The following is a 2603-nucleotide window of genomic DNA, read 5'->3' on the forward strand; positions in this document are numbered from 1 at the left end:
GTGATCCGCCCGTCTCGGCCTCCCAAAGTGCTGGGATTACAGGCTTGAGCCACCGCGCCCGGCTGATTTCTGTATTTTTGATAGAAACGGGGTTTTACCATGTTGGCCAGGCTGGTCTCGAACTTCTGACCTCAAGTGATCCACTGGCCTTGGCCTCCCAAAGTGCTGGGATTACAGGTGTGAGCCACCATGCCTGACCTAAATTCTTTGTCAGTTTGACTAAAACGTTCCTGCAGGTCAAATTTGGCCTAGGGTCACTAGTTTGCCACCTACCCTATTGAAGTACTTATATCATTGCCTTGCATCTGATTAGTATTTATGTGTATTTCTCCTCCAACGCTGTATCTTTGTATCTTTAGCCCCTATCATGGTGGATGGCACACGGTAGGTGTTCCATAACTGTTTGTGGAAGGAAGGAAAGGAGGGAGGAGAAAGGAGACAACCTGGGAACAACAATTTGTTTTTGTTTTTGTTTTTTGTTTTGAGACGGAGTCTCGTTCTGTTGCCCAGGCTGGAGTGCAGTGGTGCCATCTCGGCTCACTGCAAGCTCCACCTCCCAGGTTCACGCCATTCTCCTGCCTCAGCCTCCCAAGTAGCTGGGACTACAGGTATCCACAACCACGCCCGGCTAATTTTTTTTTTGTATTTTTTAGTAGAGATGGGGTTTCTCTACTAAAGAGATGGGTGAAATCCAGGTGAGCCACCACACCTGACCTAGACTATGGAAACTTCTGTCCCATGATTCTCTCTCTAGTGAGAGGTACTTTGAAAGTCAAAGCCACCTCCAACCTCCGTGGTACCTCGTGCTTGGACAGTCAGAAGCTTTGAAGCCAGACTTCCCAGGAAGCCATCTCTCCCACAGACAGTGTTGACTCAGCCCAGACTCCAAGTTCTAACTCTGGTTCCTGTCCCAGAGTGGCCAACAGAGGCAGAGGCACATAAGGGACTGTGGTACAGGCTGTGTCTGTTCTCAGAAGGGGGAATGTGGGGTTGGAGAGACAGTGGAGCATGGACCTTCAATTGTTTAGGGCCTCTTTTGCTAAAGGAAAAGAGAGAGTGAATTAACAGTGTCTTGAGTCCTCTGGGTTCCAGCACTCTTTGACAAAATCTTTTTTTTTTTTTTTTAGATGGTGTCTTGCTCTGTTGCCAGGCTGGAGTGTAGTGGCACGATCTCGGATTACTGCAACCTCTGACTCCCTGGTTCAAGCGATTCTCCTGCCTTAGCCTCCCGAGTAGCTGAGATTACTGCCACACGTCACCACACCCAGCTAATTTTTGTATTTTTAGTAGAGACGGGCTTTCACCATGTGGGCCAGGATGGTCTCGATCTCCTGACCTTGTGATCTGCCCACCTCGGCCTCCCAAAGTGCTGGGATTATAGGCATGAGCCACCGTGCCCAGCCGACAAACCCTGTCTTTAGCCAGGCATGGTGGCACATGCCTGTAGTCCCAGCTACTTAGGAGGCTGAAGTGGGAGGATCACTTGAAAGGGGGGTCGAGGTACAGTGGGCTATGCTCTTGCCACCACACTCCAGCCTGTGTGACAGAGCGAGACCCTTCCTCTAAAACAGCAAAACAAAACAAAACAAAAAGCCTATCTTTCCTAAATCCCCAGGAACAGGAATGATGGCAAAGTCTGTACCTGGAATATGGGAGTGAGAACATTCCTTCCTGTCTTCCCCGACTCTCATTTCTAATCCCGACATCCAGATTTCTAGTCACATCTGAGGGTGTGACTGACCGTCTCTCTGGGGCTTCCACCTGACTCTCTAATGCCCTCTCTCCCCAATTTACCCGACTTGGATTAAGGGGAAGATGCATTCTTCCCCTTCTCCATAAACTACCGGTGATCCTTCCATCCTGCAGCTTCCCACTTTCCTCCCACCATTCTCCCTTCCTCTGGTCTTTCACTGTCTTTTTCCTCTCTTCACACTCCTCCCTTCGGCGCTCTCTCTCCCGCTCTTGCTCTCTGCAGTGCTGACAGTGAATCCTTTCCCTGGCAAAGGCTCTCAACTTGCTCACCAGCCCTGCTGTGTTACTCTCCTCAGCCTTGTAGCTTCTGTCCAATTATTTCTCTGACCAGGCTCCTTGGGAGCCCTGCCCCCCCACCGACCACCCTGCTTCCTTCCATCATCCAAGATGAATTTCCATTTGGAGATGGGGGTGGGAAGCCAGTTTGAATAAACTGGGAGCTGTTTGGCAATCCACTCTGCTCTGCCCTGCCCAGCAGAGTTAAGAAATTGTAGGGAAGATGACACCATTGCACAGATCATTAAGAGCTGCAAGATCTAGTTTTCACAAATGTGAGATCAAAAGCTTTTAGAGTCAGCCAGTCCTTAAAACAAGGGCCCAGTAATGGGGAGGAACTGAGGCCCTTGCCACAGAAAACAAAGCTGTGACTCAAACGCATCGCAGAGATGCTTCCTTGCTCATCCGCGTTCCTGAGTGTAATGTCTTTGGCTTGGGAATTGACTTTGAGGCTTTCCAACATAGATAAAAATAGAGCTCATAAATGCCTTCACAGGCGCTTTCCGATAAGGTGGCCTTTTAAGGGAAGACTGGGCTCCCAGCAGAAGGTCTGAGTCAAGGAACCTCTTGGATGG

Source organism: Rhinopithecus bieti, unplaced genomic scaffold (genome assembly GCF_001698545.2).
Source record: "Rhinopithecus bieti isolate Rb0 unplaced genomic scaffold, ASM169854v2 scaffold_35856, whole genome shotgun sequence".
In the NCBI taxonomy this organism is placed as follows: domain Eukaryota; kingdom Metazoa; phylum Chordata; class Mammalia; order Primates; family Cercopithecidae; genus Rhinopithecus; species Rhinopithecus bieti.